Source organism: Salmo trutta, chromosome 27 (genome assembly GCF_901001165.1).
Source record: "Salmo trutta chromosome 27, fSalTru1.1, whole genome shotgun sequence".
Lineage (NCBI taxonomy): Eukaryota > Metazoa > Chordata > Actinopteri > Salmoniformes > Salmonidae > Salmo > Salmo trutta.
The window spans coordinates 40,683,045-40,696,950 of NC_042983.1; positions in this window are offsets into that span (position 1 = coordinate 40,683,045).

The window sequence follows — 13,906 nt, forward strand, 5'->3', positions numbered from 1 at the left end:
CTTTGTGGGAAATAATGAAAGATGCAGGACAACTCAATCTCAGGGCACTACTAGACTGGAACACTGATGCTCTGATTGCATTTGAAACACGAAAAAAGTAAATGCAAACAGCACCAGCCTTAGCAGCCCCAGATTACACAAAACAATTTTTGTTACACGTTGCAAATAGGTGTGATAGTTATGCAGCAGCAGTACTTATGCAGGAAACATGCAACGGTAGAAAGAAACAGCCAATTGCATATTACAGTACTCGGTTGGACCCAGTAGCTCAAGGTTATCCACCATGTTACCAAGTGTTGGCAGCATTACATTATGCTTATGATAAAGCGTCAACCATAACTAAGGGATATCCTGTGACAATAAGTACACATCATAAAATAGTGGAGCTGATAGAACAGGGTAAATTTGTACTAACCAATGCTAGAACTTTGGATTATATGACTGCTGACTTATCCAGATGTCTCCATGCTGGCGCATTTGAGTTCCCTTCATGTATGTAATACTGTCAACCCAGCTGAAAAAGTTCCATTGGAATTTGAAGGAAAAGCGCATGATTGTGTTGCAGAATCTCTAACGTTTACCAAATTTCGTCCAGATCTTGAATCCATACCATTGCTAGACAGAGAGGGTAGTGATGTGAATAACTACTTTGTAGATGGTTCCTGTTATAAAGACTATACAGGTAATCATGTTCTGAAGTCCATTACACAAAGACATTCATTTTATCCTCACTCCCCACTTACGCACATACCTACACACAAACAGTAGATGTCCTACACACATACATACACACAAACATTAGGTGAGTTGTATCCCTCCCCGGAGTTCTCACCACTGTTAAAAGAAACGGAGCCATCTCCCAGGCCTGGAGGCCTGTATTCATCATCCCACTGGTCGGAGCTCGGAATCGGTCCATATCTCACCATCTGCTGCGTCATCAATCTCTCTAGAGTTCTGGTGATTAAACCTCTCACACATGGGACCAGACAACATCCACACAACACTAACACACTCATACAGGTGAAAGCAGCCCACAATACAGTACTTACAACACTTTTCCATTTACCAAACATGCTATTGTACCACCCTGTCAGGGAAGTATCCACCCCAGAGTTCTCTGCTAACTCATGAGCTAATGTGATTAACCCCTGTGCGGTCCCATCCCGTCTGCGGGATGGACATCCAGCGAAAAATCCTATCGCCATTAGCATAACAAAATGTCAGATTTTTTTTTCTTCAAATATAGGACTGTGTTAGGTCGTTTTATAGATACACCTCTCCTGAATCTACCCATGTTGTCCGATTTCAAAAAGGCTTTACAGCAAAAGCACAACATTAGATTATGTTAGAGGAGTACATCGTAAAAGTATTCACATAGCCATTTTCCGACCAACCACATGCATCACAAATAACCAAAAAACAGCTAAATGCAGCACTAACCTTTGACAATCTTCATCAGTTGACAGTCCTAGAACATTATGTTATACAATATATGCATTCATTTGTTCGATAAAGTTCATATTTATATATAAAAACAGCATTTTACATCGGTGCGTGACGTTGACTAACTATTTCTCCTCAGATGTGTCATTTGAAACAGCGCTACAATTTACTGAATTACTATTCGAAAACATTTTTTAAATGTATTATTGTCAATCTAAGATTTAAAGATGAACATGTCTTCAAAGCACCTGTCATGCCAGATTTAAAAATAACTTTACTGGGTAATCATACTTTGCGATGAAAGGGGATGCGATACTCAGAAAAATAGGCTAACGTTACAGTTCAGCGCCATCTTGGAACAACCGCATTTCAAATCTAGTCTTGTATATTTTTGAAAATATTCCCTTACCTTCGATTATCTTTATCAGGATGCAGTTCTAGGAATCCCAGGTCCACAACAAATGTATTTTCGTTCGAAAAAGTTACTCCAATATGTCCCAATAGCTTGTTCTTGTTAGTGCGTTCTGAAGCCTAAACCGAAACTAAAGTCGTGCGCAGTCTACCTCTCTGACTATAAGGGATTTAGGTTCGTTCAAACATGTCAAACGTTGTATAACATAAATATTTCGTGTCTTTTTCGACCACAGAACCAATAGCATTCAAGATGGACGGTTGCATTGTCTTGCAAAACGTTTGGCAAGGTGGCGCGCCGGCGTAATGGTGACGGCCCTCCCCATGTCACTGCGTTCCACAGCCTGTCTATCAGCCAATTTTGACAGTAGAAGGCTCAAACCACTTTGTAAAGACTGGGGACATCTTGTGGAAGCAATAGGAAGTGCTCAATGAACCATAGATCACAGTGTGATTTATAGACACAGCGCTGAAGTTGAGTCCGCAATTCAGAATTCCACTTCCTGTTTCAATCGGTCTCGGGGTTTTGACTGCCATATGAGTTCTGTTATACTCACGGACACCATTCAAACAGTTTTAGAAACTTTAGGGTGTTTTCTATCCACCAGTATTAATTATATGCATATCCTAGCTTCTGAGATTGAGTAGGAGGCCGTTTAAAATGGGCATGAATTTTTTCCAAAACGCGCTGTGGCGCCCCCTATCCTAGGCGAAGAAGTTAAGAATGTTTTCCTGTACTTCTAAACCTAAGTCAGTCACATTAACGATTACCTTTCAGCCCTTAAAATCATCTAAGTTCTCTGGTCAACCCAATTCCTGTAAAGTTATTTGCTTTCCTAGGGAAACGCTAACGTCCCACATAGCCCCAAGAAGTTAAGTACCTGGTATATTTCCAACTGGTTCTATTACCGAAATATGGTTCCTTCCCCCCACTTGTTTGATGTTCCCAGACTCTATATTTAACAAAGGCTATTCGAGAGTCCTTCAGTAGGGTCAGAGAGAGAGGGGAAGGGAGAAAGGTATTTATGGGGGTTCATAAACCTTACCCACAGGCCAATGTCATGACAGTCCCCCCATGTTGGGTTCAATCTTTCGATTAACCTGCATGTTGCAAACCAACATAAAAATGAATGTGGGTTGTCCTGGTTGTGGATCATCGTTGTGGTCCCCATCTGGCGGTCGACCCGGGTAGGGTGTCTGCAAATGAAGAAGTCCGCTCCAAGACTGTGCAGCAGATGTGCAGTTGGTGGTCGCTGTTGCAGTCCCCCCTCTGGTGGTCGACCCGGGTAGGGTCTCTGCAAATGAAGAAGTCCGTTCCATGGCTCGGCAGCGGATGTCTGGATTGGGATCGTCGTTCCGGACCCGTTGTCTTGTCGTCCAGACTGGAATATCTGGGCAGTAACTTAGGCAGATGTTAACAACGCACACACACTCATGAAATATATCATTACATTTCCTCCCAAATGAGCGGCATTGTGGCACTAACTGATGGTTGTATGGGGGAGTTGTTTATGGCTCTATCACTTTCTATGTGCCGAAGAAAATGAAACAAAATGAATGAAAGCATAAACAAAACTAAATATAGTTATGCCACCTTAATCATCTAATTGGTCTGTATTCTATCTACGTCCATGGTCTTGGCAAAATGACCCTATCATGGCATTGTCTAATGTCATATCTAGGGCTTTCCTAATTTGCGGGGAGGTGCTTAGGGTACTATAGTTGACAACTATATGATAAGTCTACAGCTGTAAGGCACTAGTTTTGGGCAGTCTACATGGATGACCTATGGACTTCTGGGAAGAAAACTGGTGAGTGCTGTAGCTGTAGAGTTAACTAATTATAACATGTTTATAAGGTCTATACTAAAGATTTTAAAAATGCAGTTTACATTGAAAGGAATCTCAGTTTTTTCTCTCTGTCTCAGTGTGTCTGTCTCAGAGAAAGGCTTCAGGGAAAGGTGTGTGTGTGGGGGGGGTGTATGTATGTGTGTTTCTGCAATTGTGTATGAAACAATTCAACATTAGGAGGTCATTTGCACATAAGGCTCTCAAAACAAACGTTTTTCCCGAGCATCTCATTTACCTTCAAGGAGGTTGAAATATCAGGCTCTCTCTGTCTATGTACCTCAAAAGGTGTGTGTGTATGTGTGTGAGTGGGTGTGTGTGTGTGTGTGTGTCTCGGCAAATGTGTTTGAAACAATGTTTTTTTCTAAACAATATCAACACTAGGGGGTCATTTGCACATAGAGGTCTCCAAAAAACAGGTGTTATTTCCTGAGGATGGAGGGACCAACAGTCAATCCCACCCTCCAACATAGAATATGCCTAGACACCCCAAGGTCTTACATTGTCTCAGTCAGGACACAGAGGTTGCTCTGAAAACTCTTTTGAAGTCTTTACACATGAAGAGAAGCCTTTCTGCAAGCCTTTACACATGGAGAATTTTGAAGGTGAGGATGTAAAAATAGTATATTATATTAGATTTTGCGTTAGGTAGTTTTTGGGAATTGTTTGATATTACAGGGTAGCTATTACGGCACGGTTGGAACTCTCTCTCTCTCTCTAATAAGGTTTCCTCAAATATTAAACCGTTGTTATATATGGTTTTTACAGATATTCTAAAAGTGGAGGACATCGCATTTTCCGGTATGTTTTAATGTCAATTCTATGTATTTTTTAAGTATATATTCTGTATAAATATATTTTAATATTAATTAAAACGTCTATAGGATACCCGACATTTACACAGCTGCTACTGGGAATAATTGATTTGGATCATCCAACATCAGCTGTTATAACTATCCCTGATGAGGATTCAGAGGAACAAACCGCGGCCAGTTCTTCTTTAAGCAGTACTACGCCCTCAAGCTATTTTCAACGTAAGTCCAAAAAATAAAAGGCATAATAATCTTTATACGTTAAACAAAGTGTGTTCACTATTTTAAAAAGCTAATCGTGTGTTACAGCGGACAGCCCCCCCAAACAAGAAGCCCCAGTCAATCGCTAAATTTTTTAACTGGGTATCTGTTAAACACTTTGTGAGAACTACTGATACAAAAAGAGGTTTTAAGAAATACATTGGGTTGATTGACAGATTTGTATTATTATAAAAAAGAATATAACATTATTATGATCATAATCTTTATTATTATTATTATGTTACAGGTGAGACATACCCAGAAATGTCAACGTCTTGCCAAGTGCTCAGATCTGTACAGCAGCCCCATATAATCACGTACAGTAGCTCCAACTTACAAAAATGTGTTTACCAGTTAGTGATGAAAACATTTTAAATGAGCTCTAATTCAAACATACAATGATATATATTTGATACAATTACCCATTCAAAACTGTTGTTACAATATCACTTCTCATTGTGTACATTTCAAGGTTTCACAAACATAAATCAGCTATCTAATTCATGTTTCTCAGACTAACACACTGTTGAGTTTCCTATTTACTAAAGAACAATCATTTAGACAAAACACAAAAAGTTGTAATATAATCTGTATACATGTCATTCTATACTGAAAACAGGTACATTCTGAAATATGTTGATGATGTGATAACACATTTTTTTATTCATCTCTCAATTTAGGATAATACTGTTTATTTATACTTAAATTGTATTATTTATCTTGTCTCATACCATGCTAATAATACACTACCAAGCAATGCAAGCGGATTTGGAATTAACCCCATAACAGGTGTCTTTTTGGATCAAGAACTGATCCAGAATACCAATAGGCTTGATCAGATCCTCTTCCCTATTCCGGCATCATATAATGCACAGTCATATGCAAATCCATAAAACTCCACCAATAAAACGTTGAAAACCTTAACAGGACTACTTGCAATGTAATTATTTTCATCACCCTCTATCAATGGTTGAATTGCATTCTTTTTCTTTGTACATGCACTGAACTTCCAATGGCTGGAGCCGAGCAACGGGGTAAATGAAAAAGACCCAAATAAAATGTATGTGAAAATATGTGGTCAAAGTATAAAACGTTGCAGTTTTTTTATTTTATTTTCAACAACAAACGGGTCTTCCTAACATTTGCCATAACTTGTAAGCCTTACATCATGAATGTATATGTGCTATAAAATATGTACCTGGGAACACATGGGAGGGGTGGGATCACATGCCCTTCTAAGTAATTGAGCTGAGAACATAATTGCTATATTGTAATTAAAATCATTGACCCATAAGAGAACACATGACCAAAGCATAGCATGACCCATATAGAATTAAAACAACATTATTCTTAATGAGAAATATAATCTAATAAACAAATGTTTGCATAATGAAAGACATGAAAACTGTCTCCAACAATGTATTTAGCTATGTATAAAACTTTGATATTGTCAGTAAGGTCATTGAGACTAACAATAGACAATAGTTATTGTGGGAGGTTTAGGGATAAATATAGTGAAGGATCATGAATGTTAGAGATTTGTTCATAGTGGGGATTCTGAAAGAGGGGGATTAGAACCCCAAAGTAATAGTGGTCAGAAAGATCATAAGTGTAATTTCACATTCCTGTTTAGGGGGTTAATACCTTTATGGAAACCACTATTCACACTATGTGGATTATAAACATGTACAGACATAGAGAACCATCACATCAAGGTGTAACAGGGATGACAGGGATTCAGGGATTCAATGTAACAGTAGTCTTCTGTAACAAGCAATATGTATTAAATATGCTTACATACATCCGTGACTGAATGGTTTCACAAACTCCTTTAAAGATTTTGTAAGTAAGTTGTAACAGGCCTTATTCAGCAGTCTAGAGATTAACCTAGAGACAACAAAACATCAATGTTTAGAGAAGCTTGGAGATTATTCCACATGTAATGGGGCAAAGAGTTGATTTACCTAACTCTGTACAGACCAAAGGAATTTCCAGAGTTAGCAATCCCTGAGACTGTGGATGATAACTCTGACTCGTACGTCTAATGGTTATTGTAGATGTTAGCTACAGAGGGAGTTTACAGTATGTAAAAGAGCTTCATAAAGGCAAAGAGAGCAACAAATTGACCTACGTGACCTCAAAAGAGCTTAATAAAGGCAAAGAGAGCAACAAATTGACCTACGTGACCTCAAAAGAGCTTTATAAAGGCAAAGAGAGCAACAAATTGACCTACGTGACCTCAAAGAGGGTCAACCTACTTTATAATAGAGAATGCAGGGATGTGTACTGAACCTGTACCCATAATAAAACAAAGTGATCTATGGTCAAATGCGTCTATAGACAATCACGTGGTGTTGAAAGCCAAAGGCGTGACTCAAAACTATGAAAATGCCCCACGTGTAAACTTGGAATCAATCACACGCTTGGTCGAGGGGTTCATAAATGACAGAAATAGTGAATTGGGATAAAAAGGGGTTCCATCTACGTAATGCGCCACTTACTAAAATATTCTGGGTAGTCTATGACAAGAGATTGCTTTTACTTGACGGGACCACCTTGTCCTTTGGTTACTGAGTTATGTTACAAGCCCCGTGTGTCTTAACCCTTAAGATATAATGGCTGCTGTAGAAGGTTTTGATCCCAGGTTGCAACTACCATTTTTGGCCTTAATCGCAGGCCCATCCAATAGCGGTAAAACTTGTTTTCTAGAAAATATTTTTGAGAATTCTGAACATGTATTATCTCAGAAACCTGACAATATTGTGTGATGTTATTCATGTTATCAACCTTTGTATGATGAGTTGTTGAAGAAAATAAAAATCAAGTTTGTTGAAGGAATACCCGCATCCCTGTCTGATGATGAACTTTTACCTTCTCATAAAAACAATCTGCTGGTTTTGAACGATATGCTATTTGCAGGTAGCGAACATCCTGAAACTGCATGAAGTTTTACACAATATACTCATCATCGAAACCTGTCTGTGCTTTACTTGGTACAGAATGTGTTTCACCAAGGTAAAAATAGCCAAACCATTAGTTTGAATGCCAATTACATGGTTTTGTTCAAAAACCCTAGAGACAAACTACAAATCAACACTCTAGCTTAGCAGATGTACCCTGGAAGGAAATCCTACTTTGGAGAGCTATGAGGACGCTACCAAAGTGCTATTTTCTTATTTAATCGTGGATTTAAAATCAAATACTCCAGAACACCTGAGGCTCCGAACAGGATTGTTTCCGTGGGAGTGGCTGACGGTTTACATTCCTAAAAAGTAACCGATATGTCTCTGCGTTTAAAAGGAAACCTACCGCTCGAGAGCCCTAGTTGGGGGTACCCCTAAGGAACGGAAGGCCATCTTGGGTCATTGTTCTTCAGATCTCATATTATCACTATCTGAGATTGCGTTGGATCTTCTCAAAGGCCGCATTCCACTCACCCTGACCCAATAAAAAAAATTAAAGAGACAAAAGACCGCGATCAAACTCTTTGCCAATTAAAGGGCCAGTCTTCAAAAGAAAAGACATACCATACAACAGTCTGTTTTTTTTCTACCTTTACTAAGTATAGCCGTGCCCTTCATCACCAGCCTTATTGCTGCCAGACGTGGGGGTTGAACACAGAGTGTGATGGCAAATAAAATGTGCTTAGTGCCTCAACAAGAATTGGATAGACTTAAACAACAATTACAGGGTCCTGAAAATATCAGACAAACAGCGGAAAATGATTTGGATAGGGCCATGAAGGATATTTTGAACAGAAAAGGATTGAACCCCTATGATAAGGTCCAAAAATATACAAACCTCTTGCAAAGGTATTTGGCCTTGGTAAAACAAGGTGAGAGAGAGACCAACCATTTATCGCTTTCCCTACCGGACCCTTTAAAAGATGACGCGCCTAGAGAGAGCCATGCCCCTGTAATGCCTGTACCTGCGATCTTACTGGTTGAAGATCAAATGCCTGTTGATGATAATGTTATGCATGACATGTTGACACGTGTTCCGGCACGTAACAGGAAAAATGCTAGATACATTATGAACAAGATAAAAGACTCAAAGGGGGCCGCTACTTGGAATGACAAAGGAGAGTTTATCTTTCAGGGTGATGTTGTCAGGGGTTCTCATATGATGAACTTGTTTAAAAGTACCACAGCAGTCCACAAGGTTGCTGATGACAGAAGACCTCCTGGGTGGCGTCAGTTTCTTAAAGCCCTGGCAATCCTCAACATTCCACTCTCGGGTGTACCAAACTATAAGCTTCGTCAACAGATTCAAACTTTAAAACAAAACCCTTCAAAGAACTACAGCACCCCTAAAGATGTTCTTGCAACCCCTCCCCCTTTTGAAAGGGCTGATGATAACTAATTTATGAATGAGTCCTCACCCTTGAACGCCTCCGGACCTTTTCCTAATCCTGATCTCTCAGGGTGGTTAGACTTTTGAATGACTATGTTAAAATTCAATACATTTTATTTGAAAAAATTATACAATTTAACATTTGTGACATTCTTGAAACATTTGACGTGAGCATACGCCTTGATTACAGGGTGTTAAAGGACACATACTTGAACACATTTGATATTTTCTAACAAAACAATCTACGACGCTATCATTACTTCTTAAATCATCATTATAAAGAGACATAACATCTTCAAAAGAAACTCCATGGGCTCTTTGGCATAGGTATAATACACAGTGTTGACCACATGCAGTAGAAAGGTTATCTTGTACTTGTTTGATGCTGTAGTAGATATTTGATCCATTTTTGGTCAAAAACTGTTTAATAGGTGTGGGGAAATGTGAAAATCCGGGGGAAAACCGTAGGAATAAAAAAAAGTTGAGATTTTTCTTCCTCCTTCATCTTCTAATGTCACAGCTAGCCAATGTACTCCCGGCATGTGTTTAGGATGGGTATTGACAATAAACATGGCCGGTCGCTCCTGCCATTTCTCAATAGGTAGTTCATCACAAGCCCATACTCCACAAAATTGTTTTCCAATCAAGCGGCTCATGAGACCTTCTAGCTCTTGGGTATTCATGTCTTTGCTCAACGATCCTTAATTAATAATAATCCACTAAGACTTGTCTTTGTGCATTCACTTCCAAGATTGAATCAGAGCATGCATAAACAATCATACTAACTGTACAAGCTAAAGGTGTACAGAAACGCATTTCCGGCCTGAGGTTACCTTGGGACACCACAGACAGATTTCCTGAGGTGTCATCATCAGGTGATAAATTGAAAGCATACAATGTCTAATCCTCTGCAAAATCATTTCTGTCAATAGGTAAAGAGAGATCTTTTAGATGCCTCCCGGTAGCCAGGAATAGATTGCAAAATTCTCACACAGATATGTTGTTATTAAATTGCGGTTGGAAAGCCTTAGCAGGGACCTGACATCCGTCCTGATAGAGAGCTACATACTCTGCATTGAAATGTTGAAAATTAAAGTTTTTTTAATGTAAGCTGCCCGTATTAGAGGCGTGATCAACCAAGCCTATAACGACATAGCGTTGACTGCAGATTCTACTTCCCACCGGTATGCTAAAGGTTTTCATGGTAACTCTTTGGAGAGGGTAAAGGGCATTTCCTTTCATCAAAGCCTGTGAATGACCCAGACGAACGGCCGGAGATACAGACACTTTTTTAATAAAAAGCGTAGCCCCCAACACGACTAAAGTCACCGTCTTGGGCAGACATCAGACAAAACTCATCCTTGGCCCTGGTTAATTTGAGCCTTAAATCAACCGAATTTAAGAGTAAACATTCTTGAAATAAAATGTCAGAGTGTATAGGCCCTAGCAGATGAAACTCTTGAGATTGTGCACAGTAGCGAGCACGTGCCTCCAGTCCTTTGTTATCACCGATGGTGGGATCTATGTCTTCCATAGATGCTCCTGCAGTATCCTTGCTAAACAGCCCGGCGCTGAATTGTGTCTTCAGAGTGTCTTCGGAGTAGTTTAGTAAACATTCCAGAATAGCCCTATAAGGATAGGTGGCACTGCTTTGACTTATAAGTCGTTCACCCAAAGTCACATCCACTTGGGAGAAGAAGGTCGCCAAGGGGTAATTAATGAGACTCACTTTGGCATCGTTTGCAATATTATTACCATCTCTTTTGGTCACTTTGAGACGTAAATGCAATAAGGTGTTGTTGAGGTCCAGGTAGTTGTCACCATGGCCTGGTATGAACAATTAGATAGGACCGTTGTCTGTAATGGCAGGGAGTCCACATAACTGGACCTATCTATTGAAAATTGGGTTAAGGGGGCCGTGGAAAGATCGAGCTCTGCCTTTATAGCTTCAGAGGACATGCGATGTAAAAGAGACATGTTGCTTGTTCTTTCAGAAAATACTTCCAAGTATTCTTTTTGCCGTTTTTGGTCCAGACCTCCTCACTTTACGTCGTCTTTGACTTACTGCGTTTCTTTTAACGGTTAACCTCCACTTTTTAGGGGCCGGCTGGCGCCTTATCCTCTCTAGGGTATGTGGGACGAAATCGTCCCACCTACTCAACAGCCAGTGGAATCCCGTGGCGCGATATTCAAATACCTTAGAAATGCTATTACTTCAATTTCTCAAACATATGATTATTTTACACCATTTTAAAGACAAGACTCTCGTTAATCTAACCACACTGTCCGATTTCAAAAAGGCTTTACAACGAAAGCAAAACATTAGATTATGTCAGCAGAGTACCCAGCCAGAAATAATCAGACACCCATTTTTCAAGCTAGCATATAATGTCACAAAAACCAAATCCACAGCTAAATGCAGCACTAACCTTTGATGATCTTCATCAGATGACACTCCTAGGACATTATGTTATACAATACATGCATGTTTTGTTCAATCAAGTTCATATTTATATAAAAAAACAGCTTTTTACATTAGCATGTGACGTTCAGAACTAGCATACCCACCGCAAATTTCCGGTGAATTTACTAAATTACTCACGATAAACGTTCACAAAAAACATAACATTTATTTTAAGAATTATAGATACAGAACTCCTTTATGCAATCGCGGTGTCCGATTTTAAAATAGCTTTTCGGCAAAAGAACATTTTGCAATATTCTGAGTAGATAGCTCGCCATCACGGGCTAGCTATTTTTACACCCACCAAGTTTGGCACTCACCAAACTCAGATTTACTATAAGAAAAATTGGATTACCTTTGCTGTTCTTCGTCAGAATGCACTCCCAGGACTTCTACTTCATCCACAAATGTTGTTTTGGTTCAAAATAATCCGTAGTTATGTTCAAATATCCTCTGTTTTGTTCTTGCGTTCAAGAGACTATCCGAACGGTGACGCGCGGACGCATATCGTGACAAAAAATTCTAAATATTCCATTACCGTACTTCGAAGCATGTCAAACGCTGTTTAAAATCAATTTTAATGCAATTTTTCTCGTAAAAAAGCGATAATATTCAGACCGGGAAACCCTGTTTTCGTTCAAAGACTCAAAATCTAAAATGGACTCTTCACGTGCATGCGCGAGCCCGTCTCATTGTTCTCAGATCGACCACTTACCAAATGCGCTACTGTTTTTCAGCCTGGGGCTGCAAATTCAACGTTCTGGCGCCTTCTGAGAGCCTATGGGAGCCTTAGGAAGTGTCACGTTACAGCAGAGATCCTTTGTTTTCAATAAAGAGAGTGTAGAAGGCCAAGAAATGGTCAGAGAGGGCACTTCCTGTACAGAATCTTCTCAGGTTTTTGCCTGCCATATGAGTTCTGTTATACTCACAGACACCATTCAAACAGTTTTAGAAACTTTAGGGTGTTTTCTATCCAAATCAAACAATTATATGCATATTCTAGTTTCTGGGCAGAAGTAATAACCAGATGAAATCGGGTACGTTTTTTTATCCGGATGTGAAAATACTACATATTTCCCTACCCTAGAGAGGTTATACCCGGAGGTCTCTTTTTTGGTCTTCGAGACAACAGCATAAGACCCGAGCCTTCTTGATGCTCGGGATCTGATGAAGCCCATCTAGTCATAGCATTCGCTACCACCTCACTTACGATAATTTTGGCCTCTGATTTTAAATGTGGTTTGGCTATGCTGAGGCCTCTCTTCGTAAACGGTAAAACCATTCTAAAGAGGTTATGAAATATACCTCCTATCCCCGAACCATACATGGTAGGGGATCTGTGATAACCGGGTAATCCATTACCCACTTGATCAACATAGTATGAGACATATCGGTTAGGGTCGAGATGGTGATTGTGTACCATAACCATTTTAATTTATTTGTATGTTTATAAAATATATATATATAATACTAATAATATATTAGCTATGTAGAGAGGTTTTGGTGGGTCTAAAGTGGAGTTTTACAATCGTTTAACCATAAGTAAATTCAATATTTTCGTTCTGATCCGTTTTAAGCTCAACCAGAATGTTTTCAATATATTTCTTGCTTACAGGTACATAGTGGGGCTTGTCATAGTTAACAGTGACTACATCACCATCCTTTCCATCTATATGAACTGTTCTCAGCACAAAACTGTCTCCTACCCTTTGATAGGATAGGATGTCGGTATACACAAATATGTTGTAAAACCCTGCATGTACATCCGCAGGGAATGAGAACTCATCTCCAACATGTCGGCTAAATTACCGCTGGTCTTTATACCCCCACCAGCATCCCCTGAGATTTGTACACGTTTATGAATACGGTTGTAGATCAATAGTATTTCCATATGGTTCAGGTTTAGGAGGTTGTTCAACTCTGAGATGACCCTCTCTACAGTTCTATAGAACCCTTTTTTAAGTTTTATAACTTTTGGGGGTTCCGATATCCTTTTGCAATAAAAATCACGGTCCTTATCCTTGATATTATACCAACTATGAGGGTATGTAATCTCATTGAGACCTACTTCCCAGGCCTCTGATAACTCTATAGGCTTTGGAAAATTGGTTGTATAATTCGAACTTTGGTTATTCATATATATATGTGCAGACGCATTACTGGGGAGAGTCAGGTAGAATCCATTGTGCTCCATGATGCACTCCTGTGTACACTCGAATGATGGTGTTTTTATCATGCATGAGGGATGAAGTTATCCCCCACTGCCTCCACCTCATCCTCTAATACCCAACTGGTGAACTTTTGTGGCCAGTTTT